The following is a 22764-nucleotide window of genomic DNA, read 5'->3' as shown; positions in this document are numbered from 1 at the left end:
GCACATCAGAGTGTTACACATATTGTTTTGAATAAAAAAAAACAGCAGCTGCACATTTTTAAAAACCTACATCACTTTAAAATGCATTAAAAAAGAAAAGAAAAAAACCCAGCACACTTACCAGAACTGAGCAAATTGGAGCTTCCCCACCATTTTGGAGAGTCCTCCAACCTCCGTGCCCCTCCCCTCTGGAAAACCCAGGAAGTAACACTGGCGACCTCTCTAGCCATTTCCTGCGGCTCTATGGTACGAGAGAGGGAGGGAGGGAGGGAGGGAGGGGTTAGTTAGACAGGGTGTCTTATTTTGCCTTCCCCCCGGTGAGGATTCCTTAAGCAAATCCACCGGGCTTTCCACATGATGGAGCCAGAAAAAGATCGGGCCTTTTTTAAAAGGCGGAGGGAGGCGGGAGGAATGGTTAGAAATCGTGACTGTCCTGCTGAAATAGGTACGTCTGGCCACCCTGTTGTATTAGTCACTCTCCTCTATGACTGGCATGACTGGTATCTCGCCTGTTTAACCTTTTCCTTTTTCTCCTTAGTCTCATGTTCTCCTTTTTCTCTTTTGTTATTTCAGTGAAGATGGTTGTTCATTCTTAAATTATATATTTAATTAACAACAGGGAACGATTTACGGGGTAAACACAGTAGCTAATGTAACCACGATAGATCTTACTTGCTGCAATTAATCCTCCTCTCCGTGGGACATGTGGCGTCTTCGGCATTTCCTGCTGGATTTTAAATGTCTTCTGCTGAGTAAGGGGCTCGATGGAGGGGGAAAAAATGGATGCGGGGAAAATAAAAGAGAAATACTTGGTGAAGGGTCTTTGAAAGATATCTAAACTTCCAAAAACTAAGATATAGATATCCACTCAATTTACAACAACATGGCCTGTTCTTTCCCTAATTTCCCAGCAGAAAACATTTGTCATCATCAAGAGCTCTTTTGCTTGCAGAAAAGATGGCTACAAGTAATGCAGATCAATATAAAACCATAGGAAAATTCAATATTCTCCAAACTATTGGAGGTCAATTTTCTGTTAGCTTTTTAAAAAAAATCACCACTTACCCTAATGTGCTTGTTGGTTATTTCTTGTGATGAACCTCCTTCATTTATCTTTGTGTTTTAATATTACTATGGACATGTTCCTTTTTATATTTTGCACACCACTAAGAATTCTGCTAAGAATCAAGGGATCGTGGCGGCAGGATATACCTTCAAGAAATAAAGAGATATAAAAAATGGCTATTCTTTTTGGCAGAGATAATATATAGTACTTACTCCAAGGAGTAAAGAACTGATATTGCTTGGTTCACTGCGATGCGTAATCAGGAAGCTGCAAAGTGAAGAAAAACAGGCAGAAGTCGCGAGGAGGCCTTATAGTTTTAGTAGATCTAGGATAGTTTTAGTAGATCTAGGAGTACTTTATGCTGTTGTGGCAGCCTGAGTCAAGCAAGCACGGCCAAAGCTATCTTTGTAGTTATTTTAAAGCTAACTGTCCACAGTAATGTTAGATTGAGCTCCTAAATCCATCGGGGAAGTTGAAGGTCGAGGGAAGCAGTGTTGGGGTAAGAAAGAGAAATATGCATATGTTTATCCATTAATAGCTATTAATTTATTAATAAGGTTGGGGTATCTTGCTTGGGATTGTGGAGTGGAAAAAAGATAGAGATTCTATTGGCTGCTTATCAAAAATAAATTTGTGCACTGGAAAAATTTGAATTTAGCTCCAGTTTTTCTCATCTCTGAGACTCCGATGATTATATTTCAGGTTATAAGACCAACCCAATTGACAACGGTCCCTTCCTTACAGAAGATGGTCTGAAATTCGCTTAGGGAACTAAGCTTTCAAAAGCAACTTTTGGTTAGTCGCAATTAGTCAGAAGCATAGCACAGTTCTAATTCCCTTCACAGCAGCTGGGGTTTCTTATTATTGCACAACAAATCAGATACATATGTCACTTTATTTTCTATCAAGTTGGTAAATTTACCAGGATAAGAAGCGTCGTTCTTTAGCCTTAAGCAAAACCAATCCCATCCATCTGACTGGGGTGAGGTTGGGGGAAATTTCCCTAGCAAACATTTATTATCTCAGAGGGTGTCAAAATTTGTTGCAGTCCCATAAAATGATCAATCAGTTTGTGTGAAGTCTCCTCCTAGGAATAAAACTATTAGTTTCATTTAACTAGGCAGTTAAAAAAAATATACCACTTATTTGAAGAATTAATTTTTTTAATCTGTATATCCAAGAGGACATACAGAACCACAACTGTCCAATGTGAATTCATGTGGGCATAAATTGAGAATAAAATGCGATGTGCATATTCTGGGAGCAAATCTTGTGGTAAGCTTTAATAAGGGTCCCACTTTTGTTTGTGAAAGTCTGATCAGGTTTAAATGAAATTGTCTCCAAGCTGATTTCCAACCCTAAAAGTGTCCAATGCCGATTCCCTCTTAAAAGAAGGCATAAATTATTGGCCTCTTTTGCATCATTCAGCTATGATGTGGGCGTTTCTTTCTTTTTTAAGGGACATTGTCTGGGGGGGGGAGGGGGCTGACAATTTGACAACTCTCCATGGCTGATTCACCACACAGGCAACTTACCAACTCGCTGCGAGACAACTTTCCATGGCCGTGTTGCCACAGGACAACTTGCTGCAGGACAAGAGTTATACGAATAACAAAGAAATGGGGGAATAGAATCATTAAGAAAAGGATGCGAAAGGGAGGGACAGAATGAAATGTGAATGGCAAAAATTAAAATATTTTTATTTATTTTAAATAATTGAATAAAATTATTAAAGTGGCTATGACCCGTTTTCCCATCCTTTTCTCTTGGAGCTCAGCTTCACGCTGTGGAAATAGCTGATAATGTGAATATTTTTACCTCTTAGGATCAGGGCCCACAAAATGGGAGAGGAAAAAAGTCAAGATGGAAGCCAAAACCATGTGATTTACATCCCGTCCCCTTTTAACATGAATCCAGGGCAGGTCTTTGATCCTGCAGGCATGGCCACCATCTTGTCTTGTGTTTCTCCAGCTGTCACCGATGGTGATAACTCTTCTGATACACCTGACTCTGATAAGTAGCGTTAGGGGCTTGAAGGAGAGTGTCAGAACACTGGGATAAACTCCTTTCACTGACCATTTTCTTGGTGAGCAAACCTGAGATGCATCTGACTTGATGCCTTTAATTAGGCTGATATTCAACCTAATGAACAGCAGTGAAATTGCTCGTTAGAGAGCTGGTTTCATTTGCTCCATCAATCTCAGTCTGCTTTAAGTTCAAATATTAGCACTTTGCCCTTACTAGTTCCCCAGAGTTTAAAATGAAAATAACTCACCTCTTCATTCCAGTGTAAATGGACAAAGTTGGCAAAATGGCAACAAACATGCAAGTGGTAGCATTTCAATACTGGGAAAAGAAAGGTAGCAAAAGAAGAAAGCAATATGGATATGGTTGTAGGGATTATTTGGTGCCTTAAATGAAAGTTTTAATAGAAATGTATTACCTGACAAATGATTAAAATGAAATATGGTGGGATTTTCTCCAGAGGTTTTGGACTAAGAAATCATATTAGTTAAAACTATTGAAAAGTTGGGATACAACCAAAAATTGTCATAGAAAATGATAAATTCTAATTATATATTTCCACAGATTCCTGTTAGAGATACAAATATGCTATAAAATCTTAGTACCCCCCCCTCCATCCTGAAAATAATTTCCAGCCCTCAAAATAAACTGTGATGGTTTCTAATGTGATATTAAAATGATATGTGACAGCCAATTGAGTTTATCAGCTACAGTGGGGGGAATAGCAAAATACCACAGACCTCTCGAAATTCTCCATCTTAATTACATTTTGAAAACTGCTATCATCTATCTTGCCATCCTATTATTAGTCATCTGTGACCTTTTCACACAAGAACAGATTTGCTCACATATTTTAGAAGGGGAAAAATTATTTGCAAATGAAACAGATTCGGCTAGACAGAACCTCTTTAGTCTCTTCCATTTAAATTCTGAATATCGTGAGGCTATCTGAGCAATGCCTAACAGGATGCATGCTAATAATTTCCCAACAGCCGAGATGAAAAATAATCAATTGCCCTAACATCCTGAGTCATGTTGACCATCAATTTAGTTTAACTTTAATTTTCAGGACTTTCCATGCAGCAAAGAGGCTGTTTCTGGTTGCTACAATATCGGTCTTCATACTGGGAATTACTTCTAGAAGAAAATATTTTGGTGCTTTCTCTTATGCTGGTCTTGGAGCTGTTATTTTTTTTTAAAAAAAAATATTCAACCTATAGGAACAACAACAAAAGTGGCTGAATTTTAAATTTGATATTTCCCCTCCCCCCCCTGGCAATTTTGACATCAGCTGAAAGCAATTTCATTATTGAACATTTAGATCTCCTGCACATTAAATTATCAACCTTATAAACTTAAAGTAAAAATAGCAATATCTTCTCTATTGGCAGGTTATATTAGTTACCCTACTGTACTTTGTAGAAGCTCCTCATGTTTTGTCTCCATTGTGGTTGCCAGCGCAGAGTAGAAGATTGATTGCTTGCCTGGTATTTGCCTAACGTATACATGTATGTATTTATGTATGTAGCAGTGGTGGGTTTCAATTTTTTTTGCAACATACTCTGTGGGTGTGGCCTCCTTTGTGGGAGTGGCTTGCCAGCCATGTAACTGGGTGGGAGTGGCTTGCCAACCATGTGACTGAGTGGGAGTGGCCAAGACGATGTCACTGAATTCTTTGCCCCAATGGATGAACTACAATAACATTAAAATAAGTACAAAAACAATAAAAGGGCTACTTACAGCAGGAAGATGACTGTCCTTGCCAGTCTTCAGTATCGCTGACTCCAATGAATGGGCTGCACAAAGAAGAGACACAGAAACGAACTCTTTCATTGCCATCATTGGGATGAAACCAGCACACAAAACAATAAAGACAGAGCTACTTACAGAGGGAAGATTACTGCCTTGCTGGTCTTCTGCACCACCACCTCACCACCTTGCTCCAATAACCTGCACAAAGGGAGACACAGAAAACAAGACTTTAATTGCATGCACTGCATTAGGATGAAACAAGCACAAAAAATAATAGAAAAGGAAAATTACTGTCCTTTTTTGCATCTTCTGCACCACCATCTCACCACCTTGCTCCAATAACCTGCACAAAGGAGAGACACGGAAAGCAAGACTTTACTTTCTCAAGGATGAACCCAGCACAGAGCACACCCGGCAATAAAGACAGCTACTTACAGAGGAAGGATCACTGGTTTGCCGGTCTTCTGCACATCACTTAGGTCGGTCCAAGTAGCTATTCAGAAGTTAGTGGTTAGAAGCAATGGTAAAGCAAGATATGGAATTAAAACCAGAAATATTTTATTGGCTATTTGAAAGGGAATACAATATATATTTAATTTTACACATGTTAGCAGCTGCTGGAATTGTGTTTGCACAACAGTGGAAAAACAGAGATATGAAAATGAATAAATACTACAATGTGCAGGAATAAATAAGTTGTCAATTAAAATCAAAAAGGCTTTGAATACTTTTTCACATGGGATTTGTTTTAGTAATTGCTAACTAATGGAAACAGAAATTAGAAATCCAAAAGTATGAAGAAAACACCAATTATGTAAGGAAAGGTCCCTAAAATGTATAAGGAAATATTACTAGATCATTATTTATGTGTAGATAACTGCAGGACATTACACAAACACACACACAAACTATGACAGTGCCATGAAAACACCAAAAAATAAGACACCCCCCCCCCCGCAAAGACTGCAAATGAAACCAGTTTTTTCCCCTAACCCTAAGGACAGGAAAGGAATAAAAACCATCAAGGCATTATGGGAAATTATAAAGGACAGTGCCAGGAAGTGCACAGAACCAGCAAACACCTCAGAATTACCCAAACAACGAGGGTGAAACACACGAAATCTGGCAAAGCTGCCTTGCACCAACCTGGGCTGCCCATAGAAAAGCAGCCACTTTGAGACACATAAACCATGCACCAACCTGCACACTTAAAAGCAACATATTGCATAACAAACAACATTTGCAAAAAGGAATAACATTTCTTGTAGTAAATATATTTTATAAACAATTAAAAAATAAAAATTCCCTAAAAATAATTTTTAAAAAGATATTCTATAAATAAAAAAATCCTTAAAAACCATTGTTAAGTATTCCACCAGCAATAATTTATACTGTAACCATTTCAAACTATTCCACACACAATAATTTAAAATGAAACCATTAAAAATATTCCATACACAATAAATTACAATAAAACTATTTTAAAAAAATCTATGCACAATACATTTTAAAGTGTTGAGTATAGAATTTAAAAAAATTGTTTATTTTAATTTATTTTGGATAGAATCTTTTAAGACAATTTAAAAAAAAATCCACACACAATAAATTGAAGTAAAACTATTTAAAAAAATTCTATGCACAATAAACAAAATGTTATTTTAAAATACATTAAAAAATAAAAGAAAAAAAACGGCTTACTTACCAGCAGGCAGAATCAGCAGCTCTCCGATGCGATGGATCCGACTCTGATGCGATGGATGGATGCAACAGGGAGCAGGCAGGCAGTGAGGCAGCAGGATAGGTAAGACACTGGACTGGAGGGACAAGGCCAGGGTTGTTACTAAGCATGCCACTTGGCAGGCTTAGCCAGCAGGTGAGGCTGGAGAAGGGGGGTGGGGAGCTTTCGGCCATGTGGCGTATGCCAGCCCATGGCCTGAAGGCCTTCCCTCATGAAAGCTAGGTCACCTCTGCTGCGCCGCCACTGCCGCCGCCGCCCACCCGCCTTCAGACGCGTGGCATACGCCAGCCCACGGCTTTCGTTAGGGAAAGCCTGAAGGCCTTTCCTCGTGAAAGCTAGGCCGCCACCACCACTGCTGCCCACCCGCTTTTGGCCATACAGCGTACATCAGCTCGTGGCTTTCACGAGTGGCATAAGCTAGTCTCTCGAGTCCCGCTCCCCCCTCGCGCTTAGTTGTTTACCTGAGCACCTCCTGGAAGGCGAAGCGAAGGGAGGACTGATCAGCAAGCTGTCAGCTCGGGAATGAGAAAGAGAGGAATGTTGGTCGTTGCCGCCACACTTTTAAATGGGTTGGCTTCAGCCCGCTCACGATTGGCTGGACTCCAGTCTCTAGCCAATCAGTGAGCAGCGGGGTGGGCTAGCCTAGTTTAGTGCGGAAGGGCGGGGGAGCGAGTGATCTGCGACAGGACAGCAAGGGCGATCAAGCGACAGGGCTGGTGCCGGCGTTCCCGGAAGTTACTTCCTGGTCCACCAGTCTTCAGCGGCTCGCTTGATTTCACCAACCAGTTCACCTGAACCGGTGTGAACCGGCAGAAACCCACCACTGGTAGGTATGTATGTATGTACGTACATACGTACGTACGTACGTACGTATGTATGTATGTATGTATGTATGTATGTATGTATGTATGTATACGTCTTGTATATAAACCACTGTTTGAAAGACAGAACCTCTGTGTACTGTATTTTGCTCCTAGGTTGTTTCAAAATAATAGTCAAGCTGTGCACACTCTGACTAATTTAGTTAGTCCCTTTCTTGATTCTTCTTCTTGTGCTTGTCACATTTCTTTAGATATTCCATCAATTCCTGTGCTCCACCAATTTGGTAATGACTAAAGTTTTTTTTAAAATCTAACTTCATTTTCGAGTGCCAGAGATTCTAGTAAATAAGAAATATTTTCCCATATGTGTTAGATGTTGACATCTCTACTTTACAGATTTTCAGTATTTCCAGTTTTGTTTGAACATTTTAGCATATATTATTATTCAATGGCTGTTGTCCTGTAGCACACTAATTTAAGGTCAATGTTTCCTTCTGAATTCAGAAACCTTCTGAAAGATTCCTTGTTTTCCGTGTCTGTTTTTCTCTTTGATTCTTTACAAATGTATTATAATGCCTCTTTTCTCTCTTAACAGCTCTATTAAATTCTTTGTTCTTCCTGAGCTCTTTGCTTGTCTTGACTTTTTCCATTCTTCTCAGCATTTTCCATTCTGTGCTGACATCCAGTTTACTTTCTTCCATTTCTTCATCTTCATTTTCACATTCATCCTTAATAATTTATTTGATTTGTCCCCCTGTTCTTCTGATCCCCTCCTCATGAGGCTTAGGACTCCAAAGAGGTTCCTGCTCTTCCCATTGAAAATAGTCATCGTATCTTCCAGTTTGCATCGTGGAAACTGGTTGGCTTTGGTCTTTTGCTTTAACTTCCACTTGAGTGGTTTGTCATCTGTTACTCCGCTGCCTCTGCCCAGTTATATAGTCATTTTAATTCCTGTATCCGCCATCTGGTGATAAAGGCTTCAGTTTGGTTTTCTGTGTTAGCAATGAGGAAATAATTGGACTGGCAGAAACGGATAACATCCTCCTCCTGCTTCATTTGTGCTTCAGGCCAGATGGTCCAACTTTTCCTCCTGATTAGTTCCAATTTTGGCATTCCAGTCTTTCAACTATAAGCAGCACAAAGTACTTGTATGTTCTATTGATTTCATATTGAACTCAATCACAAAACCCATACAACTCTCTTTTTGTTTTTTCTGCATTAGTGGTTGGAGCATAAACTTGGATAAAATCTCAGAAAAGGATTGACTTCATTTTACCCAAGCGCTATATTTGGTATATGTTCTTTCTGACTATAAAAGGACTTTCTTTCTTTCTTTCTTTCTTTCTTTCTTTCTTTCTTTCTTTCTTTCTTTCTTTCTTTCTTTCTTTCTTTCTCTTTCTTTCTTTCTTTCTTTCTTTCTGTCTGCCTTTCTTTCTTTCCTTTCTTTCTTTCCTTCTTTCTTTCTTTCCTTCCTCCCTCCCTTCCTTTCTTAAGTTTTCTTTTGTACTAGAGTACAAGATTCTGAATGAAAGTTTCCAATTCCAATCTATCTCAGTTAGCCACTGATAGGTAAGGCATTAATTTTATCCTTCACTTGGTTGAGCTTTCTGGTGTTCATGTTTCTTACCTTTCATGTTTCTTCTGTCATTTTGTCTTTTGCAGATTCGAATTCTGTTTTCTTTATGAAAAACACCCTGAAGACTTTAATCTGTCCATAGCAACACTATTAATACTCTGAAAAAGCCTCAGCTGTTCAACAGTGCCTTGAGTATCATTCAGCCTTAGACCTGGGCACTAAATCATTTTGCATTCTTCAGTCACCAGTAGACTCTGCTGGGGAACTTTAATCTGTCACAGCCCCTTGAAGATTACAAATTTTTCTACTTATTTGTTCAATTTTTCAGGAGCTTCTCCTGACAACCTCCCAGAATTTGCCTGGGGCACTTTCTACTTTGATGCTTTGTTCAACCTGGTAATCTATGGAGGGCCCCTTCCTAAATTAGTGACAGTTATTTAGGAGAATGACATGGCACTTCCATTGCCTCGAGAGGATTCTGGCTGACTATTTGTCATTGATCGCCTCAGTCAAGTTCCATCACTAAACCTGTCTGGAGAGAGAGAGAGGGGGGGGAGGGAGGGAGAGAGAGGGGGGGAGGGAGAGGGAGGGAGGGATAGAAAGGGGGAGGTAGGGGGAGAGAGGGAGAGGGAGGAAGAGGGAGGGGAGAGAGGGAGCAAGGGAGAGGGAGGAGAGAGGGGTGGAAGGAGGGAGAGAGGGGGAGAGGCAGAGGGAGGGAGAGAGAGAGAGAGAATCTGCTTCAGCAAGCCAAATTAAATTCACAGTAAAAGTCCAAAGGAACAGATCTTACCAAACAGCATTAAAAACCGTACAAGACTCTCATATTTTTAACTGCTGGGCACAAACATAGGTTTTCTTTTATTCTCCCTGAAATTTCATCAGGTATTATTTGGGGGAAAGTGTATAGATTCTCTCAACTCCTTTGGGTTTATTAAAGTGCAAACTTTTATTAACAGCTGAAATTCGGGTCTACTTCTTTAAAGTTATGAAAAACCCAGTTAAAACTATATTTATTAACTTGTTCGGAGGAAAGTAAATCCCAACTTTTCTACCATATCATCACTTCTGAATTGAAACTATGTGAAAAATATGTCAATTCATATTTCACAGTCCAATGAAGAATCGTTCTGCTACATAGTTTATTAAGCATAATTAAAACATTTTTATCAATGCATTAGCATTGCATTTTCTTTTTCCTTGATGTCTCTGTGTTCTTCATCACTGAATATATTTCTTTTTTACTTTTTATACATAAGAACTGCAAGTTTCTTTCACTGTATGAAAAACAGACTTCTACTTAGTAAGAAATGGAAAATTGTTTAACAGTTGGTTTTTATATTTGCAAACTGGGGGTAATTAATAATTATTTCTTATCTTTGGGGAAAGCACTTGATATCCCATAACATGATTTCTGAAAGTTTCTAAAAGGAGTTTCTCTCAAAAGCTGTTCATTACATTACATCACATTCTATTGCAGTGTTATATTGGCTGGAACCACTTCCCAGCCACTGGTGATCAGACATCGAGATTTAATTCCCTGCATCTTCTATTTGTGGCAATAACTTTTAGGGAAAATGGGGTTTTTCTTTTTGAAGCAACAGGACTTTTTCAGAGGTGGGATAGGCAGTTTGTGATATAGTCGTGTGGGATAGGCAGGACAGTCTTCAGAAAGGCTGCCCAGCTTGTGGAGAACTTTTTCAGTGAGGTGGGCAATCAGACAGTCCATACTTTGCAGAAGACGTTGCAACCAGAAAGCAACTGGATATAAGATCCAGACTGCCAATTCTTTCTGGAAATCTTGAGATCCTCCTCCTGTATTCTGTGGGTTTCATTTTGTTTGGTTTGGTGGTTTGGTGAATTGACAGCGTACATGAATTGTGGGATTTGTCTTTCTCTCAGCTCTTTTGTTTCATAATTTTTTTCCATTTTCATAACAAATAAACACATATATACTATCACACAACCAACATCATATTGTACTGTTAAATGTTTAAATCAATTCGTCTTACCCTCAACTCCCAAAAATGATTATTGGCTCTTCTGCTCTCCATACACCATATTTGTACCCTATCCATCACTTTCTTCTCTCTCTCTCTCTCTCTCCTCCCCCCTACCTCCTTTCTTCCCTCTGTCGCCCTTCTCTTCTCTACTTCCCCTTCCTCTCTCCTTTTCCTCTCTCTCCTTTCCACCCCTTCTTTCTCTTCTTCTCTTTCCCCTGCCTCTCTTCTATCCTCTCTTCTTCCCTTACCTCTCTCTTCTACTTTGCTCTTTTCATCTCATTTACTTGGTGTATTTCAGCTTCTGAGCGAGCTCCATTTTATGTTGATGGTATTTATAATTCCATTTCAATATTCATATTTAATTTTAAGATATATCTTCCTCCTTTTGTAAAAGAAAAAAAGTATATAGATAGATAGATAGATAGATAGATAGATAGATAGATAGATAGATAGATAGATGATAGATAGATAGATAGATAGATAGATGATAGATAGATAGATAGATAGATAGATAGATAGATAGATAGATAGATAGATGATAGATAGATAGATAGATAGAATGTATTTTAACCCACCCACCCTCAGCCTATTTTTGGCCAACATGTAGACCTGGTTATGATTCCCGGCTATTTTATTTCTTCATTATATTTATATAGTTATGCATCCTTACACGCCCCAAATTTATAGTTATGTCTTTATAATCTCAATAATTTTCCATTATAAGTATATTTCATGTTCCCTCTCCATTTTTTCCATATCTTGACTTAGCTTACCCTTAATTGTCTTTAAATAACAATCCTTACTGTTCAATATTCATTACAATTCCATTAATCTACTATATGGAATAACAAGCGGTACACATCTCACTTTGTTCATCATCTTAAGAGTTATATATGTATCCATATTTCATATATTTTAACCTTTATTTAATTATCTTTCCATTATCATATTCAATCAGTTAGCAACTCAGTTTTATTATCATATATAGGAGTAAACCACATGTCTCAGTTTTATATTCCCCATATAACAATTTCTAATTGTCTGATTTTTTTTCCTAGTTAGTCTTTTGTCCCACTTCTCTATTCATGTCTTCTCCCTTTTCTTTGTTTTGACATGTCCACCCTCTTCAATTTTCCCCAAGGCACTGTCAAAGCCAGTGAAATTTTTTGTATTTCCCTTTGTTGGGGTGAAACCCCCCTCTTCAGTTTTCCCTATGCCACTGTCATACTCAGTGAGATCTTTTTTCTGCTTTTTATCTCCTTTTGTTAGGACACATTCCCTCTTTTCAATTTTCCCTATACCATTGTCAAACCCAATGAAGTTTTTTTATTTTTTACCGTTTCTACCCCTTCACTGCTTCTTCTCAATATCTAACTTCAAAATTCTATTTAGACTTGATTTTAATGATTTATGCATATATTTTTTTATAATTTCACATAGTTCTTCAAATTCCCACCTTTCCATAATGTCCAGTTCTAAAATTACAGTTAGTTATACAGTTCTTATTTCAGAGTTCTGGTCCACCTTAAATTTATCTAATTCAGCTGATGTGGAGAGGAAGATAAGCGGGAGCCGTCTTGAGCCTTTATCCTCCCTTCGGCAAAAAGAAAAAAAGACTTCATGTTTTCCCAGCTCTTGATTTTATTATTTTTTCTCCATTTTACCTTAATGTCCAGTTCCAAAATTAAAGTTAGTTATACAGTTCTTATTTCAGAATTCTGGTCCACCTTAAATTTAGCTAATTCAGCTAATGTGAAGAGGAAGATAAGCGGGAGCCACCTTGATTCCTTTGTTCTCCCTTTGGCAAAAAAAAAACCCTTCATATTTTCCCAGTTCTTGATTTTATTATCCCCCCCCCCCCATTACCTTCCACCTCTCATTGGTTATAGTTGCTTAAAATATATTAATTGGAATGAACTCGAACACAGCAAGTCTCCGGTGTTTCTGTTTGCCTCCTGCTTTTTCCAAATTCTGATTTATGACAATTGGTTGATTAAAACTTCCTGCTCAGAGTTTCACATTCCATTCGCACCACAGGCAAGATTAGGTTATCAGTGAGAAAACAGTGCTTTTTTTTCTTGATTCCTCCCCCCCTTGTGAAATTCCACCCCTCATTAATTAGAGTTGCTTAAGATATGTTAGTTAGAAGAAACTTGAAAGAAGCAAATCTCTTTGGTATGTTTTGGTTTCTGTTTCACCCTCCTAATCTTTTTGAAAGACACAATCTTTTCAAATTCAAATCCAACAGCTTGGAACAGAAGTTGCCTCCAGAAGTTGTGAATGCCCCAACACTGGAAGTCTTTAAGAAGATGTTGGATAGCCATTTTTCTGAAACGGTATAGGGTTTCCTGCCTAGGCAGGGGGTTGGACTAGAAGACCTCCAAGGTCCCTTCCAACTCTGCTATTGTATTGTATTATTGTATTATCTTGTTAGATACAGATGCTGTACATGTGATCAAAAACCTTGGACAACATACTTTCATCATAGATGCAAACATTTGTGTGAAGAAGCACAGGAAAATTGAAACTGTTCTTATATTCTCATCAGAGTTTGGAGTCCAGGGATGGAAGAAAGAGTGCTATTACGCTGTATATTTCAGTACAGGTTTATAATCGCAAATATTTCTGGTATGTTAAATTTATTAAGTCATATTTGAAAATAATTAACCAGGATAGCTATAATAAGTCAAGTGTATATTTGCTTAGTTCCTCAGTATAGAGTAAATATTTACTTTTTAATAAGTTCTTTATCTACAATATAGCTTCTTTGGCTGCAAAAAATAAGCTTGTTTGTTTGAATTTGCATTCCAGTTTAATTCAATAAATTACAATGCATTTAGTTCTTTGAAATAATTTAATTGACGTGTAATATTCTTTTCCCTTATAACCAGTTTTGTGCAAAAAGTTGCCAGTGCCATTCTCTGAATTTTGTGAACACAAGCAAATTAATCTAGTATCTAACTAAAATAATTGCAGACAAATGGTTTGTAAGCAAAACAAGCAAAGAAAATATGAGTCTGCCCAAATTAACTCTTAATCTTGAAATAAATTTTATCTTGTGGTACCTGTAAGATAATATTGTTTTCAATTTAGCAACTTGCAGAAAATGTTAATTCTGCTATGCTATCAAAGGTTATTCATGTTTGTTAAAGGTCAAGTCGCTTTTGTTTCATCAGAATGTATTTCCAAAGTTACAGCATCCTCTTAAACCCTACTCAGTGACTGATTAGATTGCACAAACATATCCATTCAAGCTTACTTGATACATTTTGCTTTTTGCAACAAGTGGTTTTAATGTGATATGTACATCAAACTGACTGGTTTTAAGGTTCTATATTCAAACTGAAATTTTTCAGAGTAATTTTTAAGGAAGTGCTGATTCCCCCTTAGGGGTACATTGATCCTCTCTAAAAATGCAGAGGCATCTAAGCAGATGCATATTTAGGGTTGTTAGTAAATTATAAATTGTGTGGAGGGATTCGACGGTGCAGAAAAAAATGCGAGAAGATAAAATTTCTTACATATGATCTTGCACAGTTATGGAGTTAGATTATATGTTTACATTCCATTCATCAAGTATACAGAAATAATCTGCTATTAATTAAAGCATCCACATCTTATATGGAAAATAGTTCTTCAGTAAACCTCCTATTGAGAGAGTAATGAAATCCTGTTCAATGACCAATTTTTAAATAAGTATAAATTGAATTTATCCTATATAGGTATATCCAGAATCCCATCTAAAATTGCAACTATATAAGTCATTCACCTGCGAGTAATTTATTCTGAATACACTAGTCAACTTATTTCTGGCTACAAAATTTAAAAATGTGTATTATACAATTGGAATACCTTAACTCAGGTTTAGGAAGCTTTTTTGGGGGGTGGGTTCACTCTGAAAAATGGCAAAGAATGTAAGTGGCACTCACATGAAATAGATTTAAAGGTGTGTCAATTTACAGTATGGCTATAGTGGAAACATTTTACAACATGGATTACCAAAATGAAGCCACAAAGCTACACCATGGCCACAAAGCCCACAGAACTGGTAGTAAAAAAAATGAATCCGGCTACTGCTGCAGAAAATACAATAAGCACTAAAAATGGAGAGAAGCCATCCACGAAATTAGCTTCAATAATGGTTCCGGAAAAATATGAGAAATAATAGATTTTAATAGATTTTCAATATTTTGTTCTCCATGAAACAAAATAGATTTTTAGATTTATTTTATTTGTATGCCGCCCTTTTCCGGGAGGGACTCAGGGCGGCAAACAACTCAAGTGGGGAAAGGGAACATAAAACACAATACAAGCAATTAAAAATAACCAAGAATCACACAGCCACACAGGTCGAGCAGGGAGGGGAACTCGTCAACCCCAGGCCTGCCAACACAGCCAGGTTTTGACGGCTTTTCGGAAGGCCTGGAGAGAGGTGAGGGTCCGAATCTCTGCGGGGAGCTCGTTCCAAAGGGCCGGAGCCGCCACAGAGAAGGCCCTCCACCAGGTGGCATTGGCCAGTAGATGGAACCCGGAGGAGGCCGACCCTGTGCGATCTAATGGGTCTTTGGGAGGTAATTGGCAGCAGGCGGTCTCTCAAGTACAATCTAAGATCTCCCTGCCTATCTAGAAAGAACCAAAATTATATGAGATAAATAATTTGGGAAGATGAATTTTGACAAACCTATATTTCAGGTTTTGATGGTATTTTCCAATCTGAAGAAGAGACATACCCATCAAGTCCATGAGAATGCTGTCATCCCCGAGTTGATTGCCAAAGAGCAAAGAAACAATAACACGACAGATTGCTAAGGACACTTCAGTGTTAGCCTCCAGATGAAAATAGGCAGTGCTCTGGCAGACCGATAGTGCTCAGGGCTGCTTTTTCAATGAAGATTATGCTTTTTGCAATGCACCAAGACACAACAGAAAGAAAATTCTTTTTTCCCCCCTTCAGAGTTAACCCTCGCTTTTTAGTAGGGATGGAAATACTTCAAAAGTCACTTGGAAGGGATACATAAACTAAATTCTATGCAGCTTTTCTTACATTCTATGAGTTTTTCTCCAGAATTTTGTGTTCATTTGAGAAAGACGTATCTGCTGTGGGGAGTGACATAAAGCCAGGCTGTCAAAGTGGTGACCTGCAGCCTAGAGGGATGATGACATGCTGGCCACACCCATGCCCAGTTTGGCAAAGGGAGGAAAAGTCACGATACGTCGTCACATGATGCCACCGGGATGATGTAAGTTTGACCCTACTGACATAAAGGACGTTGCTGCTTTAATGGGTTAGTCATCTCTTCCCCTTCAGCTACAGCATTTACTAAAGAGAGACCATTACAATTGTCTCCTATTGCCACATAAGGTCAGAATTGGTCTACTTTATCTCTGCTTTTTTGTATAGAAAAAGTTAGATGTTTTAGCAAAGGATAAGACTGCATCCTTCCCAGTGGTGGGTTACAAATCCCGTTCCAACCGGTACGGTTTGAACGGGGCCAGCAGCGCCCTCATGGATGCGTGCAGCACGCACATGTGTTCAAGCGCCTCCGCGACACTCCAGCTGCTCCGCGGAGCATCGCACAAGTGCTGTACGAGCCATGCGCCTGCACGGAAGTGCAAAAGCCTTTAAACTCTGGTAAGGAGCTCAGGCGGTTGGGTGGGCCCTCTGGAGCACCGTACCGGAACGGTATCCGGTGCTCCGGGCTGGCTCCAGTACGTGCGTACCGGGGCGTACTTCCAGCAACCCACCGCGGATCCTTCCCCTTTTTAATTTTTGTGGAGTGCCGTAGGCCCTCTGTTATTCCTGAGGCATCCTTGTAAATCATTACGATGCTAGAGGCTGTTGCTTTGCTTTTCAGTATGCTGTGAAACATTAAAAACAGAGGACATTTCAAGAAGCATTCATAAACACAGACTACTTAAAACTGCAATAACCAGGTACCAGGGAATAAATCTCATTGAACCCCTGCATGTCTATGGGCAATGTTTAGATTTCAGTACTAAGGTCATAGCTGTTTGAAATCAATATAATGTCTACCTATCAGTCTAATTTGGAAATGTCCATTACAGCAACTTCCATGTCTTCCCACATTTTGTAATGTTTATGTATAGGTCTGTAGGAAACAATCATCTCACTTCATTTTTGAAAAAGGATACAGAAATTAAATGTTAAACCTTGGAAAGAAAGTAAAATATGCTAAATAAGCCTAGCATATTTTGACCATCGATGTAGAGCTATGATGTGGACTCTCCCCTAGCAATAGCAGCAGTCCCAGCTGCGACATGGTTCAGGCCAGCCGGCTGGCAATAAGCAGGAGGCTGTGGCAGGCCATTCGGGCCGGCAATGAGGAGGAGGAGGAGGAGGCAATGGTGGCGGCAGGCCATTCAGGCTGGCTGTGAGGTGACAGTGGCAGCAGGCCATTCGGGCCAGCAATGAGGAGGCCGCAGCAGGCCAGTTTCTTGGGCGAGAGTCATGCCCAGCTGCACCAACAAAGGCTGGAAGTAGCTGCCCGGCCTTTCCTGCTTGAAAAATCTTTTTAAAACCCCTAACCATTGGGCAGGGAGGCCCAGCAAGAGATGAGGCGCCGGACAATCAGCCGTTGCTGTTGCTGCAGAAAGGTAAGTACAAGGGCGCTTTGCTCCCGCACTAAGTTGCCAACCACCGCGGCTTTGGCCCATCTCTGCTGCCCCCCCTTGCTGTGAGTAATGTTGAGTTGGCCCTGCCCACTCAGTCACATGACCCTCCCCCAGCCATAGCCACCCACCGGTCAGCATCCAGTTAAAGGAACTAAAAGTGGGGAAGAAGAACAAATGGCTGTCTCCTACTGCAAATGCAGAATGTTCCCATGTATGGTAATATTCAAAATATTACTTTGGGATTAGTTGAAGCAGTGAAATTAGGGTGCATGCCTCCTGCTAGAGAGATAGTTATTCATTGAAAAGGCAAAGGTTTATGCTTATTCTACAGAATAAGTATAAAAATCTCATATTTTATCTCTAAGCATCTATGATGGAGATTCTTAATCACCCTGCGCATGGTTGTTGCAAAGGTGCTTTTCAAAAGGCAACTGGACTTTCTTGAATGAACCCTTTTGTTCTGCCACTTCTATAGGAACTTTCACCACCAACTGATTATCCCTTTTCATATGAATTACCAGGTCACTCTGATAATTTTTATTTGCAATATTTGTTAGTTTGCAAAAATCTATCTCTGTAAAAGTACTGGAATTTTGCTCCATTATGTACAAGCTTTCTCCACAAATGGTTGCCACTTAACCTTGCTTTCTTTTAATGAATGCTTTTTATTGGTCAATGACTGAAATAAATTTTTGGTCTTGCATTTTGAGTGAGCCCAGCTAATTGTGACATACAGATAACAGATAAATTCAATAGTAAGTTATTATGTACGTGAACTCAATCTTCAATGACTCTGCTAAGTATTTTATCACACATCAGGGCTGACAGGTAAGATAATCTAAAAATAAATAAGTGGCTTAGGGAACAATTAAGCTATCTGGATGATATCTGCCATAAGGTGGTAAAAATAGTGATACTCTATTCACCTTAACAGTCCTAAAATAGTCCTAAAGCAGAAATAATCTTTGGAGATTTGGAGGAAATGGGGCGTTGCACTATTTCCCACAGTGCTCATCAACAGAATGGAGGCAGGTTTATCTTGAATCTTAATCCTTTTACAGTATATCTAGAAGCTTAGCTACTATATGATTGAAAATTCTTATCACTATAGACTTTCTGATTATAAATCTTTGAATCTCCTTTGGATAGAAGCCTTCTTTTAAAGAAGATTTGCATCTTTTAAGATATTTTTCCTTTCTGACCCTAAGGAACCATTTTTTTTCTTTAAAAGAGTGAGGCTGATTCCCCCCCCCCTTTGGGTATGAGTATCATTTATTCATCTTAGGGCTTCTAGGTGAATAAAATAACAGTTTGCGTTACTAAAGTTTGTGTTTGCTGGGTATTCTTGTTATTTAGCTTGCTTTTCACTTTGCCATATTCTTATATTGCTAAACTTTTCACAGCAAGAGATGTGGCAAAGCCAGATTCATTCAGGATTCCTTCTTCTTCCATTGTCCTTAGACGAGACTTGAAAAAGTGGTGGGGATGAAAGCAGCCATAGAAAGTAGCTGGGAAAAAAAACTGTCAAATTTGGCTGGGAGGAAACTACAAAACTGTACCAATATAAAGGGGGACAGAACATCGCCCCCATCCAAGTTTATCTTTACTACAAATTTGTCTAATATGCTTTCAGAATATCAAGCTGATTCCACATTCCAGTTAGTTAGAAAGCACAGTGGCAAACTATTGTAATAATATGCTTTGCAACATACAGTATTTTCAAGTAAATCTCCTACAAATAGAAAATTGTATCATTCTGCTGTGATTCGTGATAGATATCCATTTATTCACGGTGCGTCTCCTCAGCATGGCACTCCTAGGTGGGAGAACATGGGCAACGATATGTTCGTTTACGTTGTATTTATTTTATGTATTGAATTTATAAACCAAAAGGACAAAAAGAGATAGGTTGGGTAAAATGAACAGAAACAGGTTAAAGCTGAATTTAAAAGCAAAGGAAAGAGGAAAATAAAATAGTCATTATTATAATCAAAGTGAGAAGAAGGCCCATTAAGCTTCATAAGCCAGGGTTAGAAATGGTTGCCTAGTTAGACTTTCTAATCTTGACTATATGACCCAGAATTTTGCACCGTCTTTAGATGGTTGTCTATTAAGAACGGCACAATTTCTGAGGATGCCCACGGACAATAATAGGTGAGATTAGAAGTAGTTGCAAGATATGATGCAGACAACAGAACATGGGAAGCTAACTCAACATTACATTGAAGGTACACTGGGCCTTTCTTGGTAGGGTGCAATCAGGGATGGGCTGCTAGGGGTTCACGTGGGTTCCGGACAACCTCTAGCTAAGATTCTGTCCAGTTCAGAGGACCCACAAATCCCATTCCTGGCTGGACCCACCCCTCCCCTCCCCTCCCAGGAGTCCCCACATGGCCCCTTTTGGATGCAGGTAAGTGCAGGGCATACACGGAGGCTCGGGGAGAACAAAAAAAACGGGCCTAATGGAAGTTCAGGAAGGCCAGAAATTGGCTTGTTTCCAGCCTCCAGAAGGTTTCCGGAGCCTGGGGGGGGGGGGCATTTTCATCCTCCCGGAGGCTTGAGGAAAGCCTCTGGACCTGGGGAGGGCAAAAACGCCACCCTTCATGGTGCAGGAGGCTGACTAGGCCATGCCCACTGTGGCCATGCCCACCCAGCAACCGGGCAGAGAACCCCTTGCTAAAAATGTTTGAATCTCACCCCTGGGTGCATTGTGTGGTGTCTTCTTTCTGTCACCTCCAAGAAAAGGCCATCAAATCTTCCCAAAGGGAATCCCCTCCTGAGGGGAACTGAGTATTTGGTGATCATTTAAGGAGGGCTTTCTAGCAAGGGAAGAATGTTTTAGTATGGTGAAAAACTTACCTAAAAACAACAGCTATTGAAAAATATCCACCATTACTTTATGAAATATAAAGCTAGCAGATAATAGTCAGTCAGGGGTCTCTCTGCATTAAACACGCTAAGAGCAAGGGCTTAGACAGGACTTAAGATCAAAGACACATACTAGCAGATATCCCAAAATATGCAAAGAATTGTTTTACAAGGATGGAAGTAAATGAAAAAAAGAGAGATAAAGGTATCATACAAAGTATAAACACCTTGCAGACACATTTAAAAAAATGTAACTAACATACCAGCTTTTGACACACGAGATGTTTCTGTTATTCTAATAATCCAATTCTATTTTATTGATTGAATTTGATTTCCTCCAAGGAAACAAATGATAGCAGGGAAATAGCATATATTTTTGAATCTGCTGTTTAACTAAAGGCATAAATCGTCTGAGCGTTTGAATCACTGACAGCACAGTGACAATAGGATTCTATGTGTAAATGAGCAAAAGAGATACAGAATAATATGAATAAATATCCTTTTATAAAATGAAATGGTAGAAAGGTACATAAAAAATCTGGCTAGATTTTTATTTTAGTTCTTGCAGTTTAGCCCTGTGATTTGTAAATCTAAGTAAATTTACTTAGTTTGTTTATCCTCAGCTGTAGCTTTTTCTAACTTTTCTTATTCATGTGTTACCCAGCATGAGTATGGCATAGGCTGAAAAGCACAAGAAGCAATATTAGAAGCCATTCAGTTATGTTAAGAGAAAAAGAATGTATGCATAGGAATAAGCTGGGGTAAGGATTCATCTCCACACATGTATTTCAGCCAATACTACAGACAACAGAATTACATTTGGGTCTCTATTGAGCTACAACAAAACTCTAACTTGATTAAAGTCTTTGCTACTGGTAGCTAGCAGATTTGATTATAGTATTAGTAGCTTTTTGCACTCATACAGATAATTTTGATAGTCCCTGATGATGGACACTTAAAAATGAATATATGGACATTTAACAGTCTCTATATGCTCAATGGTTATATTTCTAGGTATAAACATGATCAGTTTGGCACTTGGTGTATGCAAATACCTTAGCATTTTGAAAATGTTCATCTTGGCAATATGGTGCTAAATGTACATAGGTATGGTAGACTCAAGGATGAATGAGAATGAAATGAGGGAGTACAGAAAAAGTGATTGCATTTTTGGGGAAATCAATAAATTAAAGAGAATGGTGATTGGTAAGTATCTGTTTCAAATATATGGTTTAAACTTAAGTCTATACAAATGGCAAGAATGATTATAAATCTCTAAACATGATTGATTTTATGATCTATGATGAAAGGTTGAGAGAATTAGTAAAGGATGCAGGGGTGGTTCTGAATTTGGGTTAGAGTATCATTTGGTAGTGGACCTAAGAAAATTGAAGAAAAGCCTATGAATCTAAAATGATATGGAAAGAAAAAATATGAGTTATGCACTAAAATGTATTAGATTAGTCTCACAAAAGAATAAATCAAATGCAAATGTACAGAAACAGATGTTGAAGGGACTTGGATCAAAGGGGAAAGAATTATATTACAGAGTGTCATATAAATATGTACATTCATACAGTTAAGAAATATGAAAAAAATGTCCTTTATGGAATGAAGGCATGATCAAGGCTGTGTATGAGGAAGAAATGCATATAGAGAATAATTCTTTCAAAAACTGAGGATAAGAGAAAGAGATTGCATAACATATACGGAGAGAAAAAGATAGTTGCAAAGAATGTCCTGAAAGAGAACAAGGAATGGTGAAGATTAAATTAAGCACAGAAAATGTAGCATAATGAATTTTTTTAAAAACGTTTTGGAAGTGGTTAAAGGGGGCTAGACAAAGGAGCTTAGAATCCATTTCAGGGAGGAGACTACTGAGGTCAAATCATTAGAACTACCATATTTTTTTGGAGTATAAGATGATCCAAAGTATAAGATGCACATTAGATTTGGGAGGAAAACAAGAAAAAAAAAATCTGTCTCTGCCTACCAATATCCATTGGCATCACCTGGCTAATGTCCTTGCAGCAAATAGCCGGGTCAGCTTCAGCACGTTATCACAGCCTGATTCAGCAGGAGCAGCTGATTGGTGGTTGGAGCGGCCTCCTGGAATGCCGCCAATCAGCTGTTGCAGGCTGTGGGGTTTCCTACAGCCGAGGTAGCACAGTGGTTAGAGTGCAGTACTGCAGCCACTTCAGCTGACTGCTAGCTGCAGTTTGGCGGTTCAAATCTTACCGGCTCAGGGTTGACTCAGCCTTCCATCCTTCCGAGGTGGGTAAAAT

This window comes from Thamnophis sirtalis, unplaced genomic scaffold, assembly GCF_051295495.1.
Source record: "Thamnophis sirtalis isolate CommonGarterSnake01/CBP01778 unplaced genomic scaffold, rThaSir2_p1.2 scaffold_12, whole genome shotgun sequence".
NCBI lineage: Eukaryota > Metazoa > Chordata > Lepidosauria > Squamata > Natricidae > Thamnophis > Thamnophis sirtalis.
The sequence above is the reverse complement of the archived record's forward strand: the minus strand, read 5'-3'. Positions refer to the sequence as shown.